Source organism: Fukomys damarensis, unplaced genomic scaffold, assembly GCF_012274545.1.
Source record: "Fukomys damarensis isolate Sample0158 unplaced genomic scaffold, DMR_v1.0_HiC HiC_scaffold_32, whole genome shotgun sequence".
Lineage (NCBI taxonomy): Eukaryota > Metazoa > Chordata > Mammalia > Rodentia > Bathyergidae > Fukomys > Fukomys damarensis.
This window is the reverse complement of record NW_022900944.1, coordinates 37,396,533-37,397,401: the sequence shown is the minus strand read 5'-3', so window position 1 is coordinate 37,397,401 and position 869 is coordinate 37,396,533.

Below are 869 nucleotides of genomic sequence, written 5' to 3'. Positions count from 1 at the left end.
AAAAAAAAAAAAAAAATCACAGGACGAAGACTTTGGAGAAAATGTGGAGTATTAAAAATAGTGAGGTGCTGGGTGTGGTGGTATATCCCTACAAGCCCAGCACTGTGGGAGGCTGAGGCAGGGGGACTACAAGTTTGTACCCAGCCATGGCAATTTACTAGCTATTATGGTTTGTGTCCAGATGTCCCCTCTAAAGCCTCGTGTGGTCAGAGGGTTTTTTCAGAGGTGGCTGAATCGAGAGTGTGTAACGCTAGGATTAAGGAAGTGTGATTACTAAATCAGTCCACTGATTGGTTGGATAACACCCTAATCCGAGGCAGTCTGGATAAGATAAAAGGGACAGAATGACACTGCTAAGGTCCTTGCCTGCTTTGGTACCTTTGGTCCACCATGAACTGTTGATCCTCTGCCATGTGCCACCCTGCCTTAGAACCAGCTGATTATGGGTTGAGTCCTCTACAAACTATAAGCTATATACATTTTTCTCCCTTTAACTGTGGGTGTTTGGTACTTTGCCTCAGCAATGAAAAGAGTAACTAAGACAGCTACTGCTCAGTGCAAAGGCCTTGGGTTCAATCCCCAGTAAAGTAAACACAGAGAGAGAGAGAGAGAGAGAGAGAGAGAGAGAGAGAGAGAGAGAGAAACAGTGTGGCTCATGGGTAGCAATGCAAACTGGTATAATGTTTTGGGAGATAATTTGACATTACGAGTATATCCCTGTAGGAGTGTGAGAGTGTGAGTGTGTGTGTATGTGGCTTTAAGACAAATGAAAAACCACCTTCCTCAAAGAAAATGTGGTATCTTTCACAGAATGGGAGACCAGAAAGTTCTCTGGGTTCTGGGTTTATCTCATGACTTCCCAGGTTCTC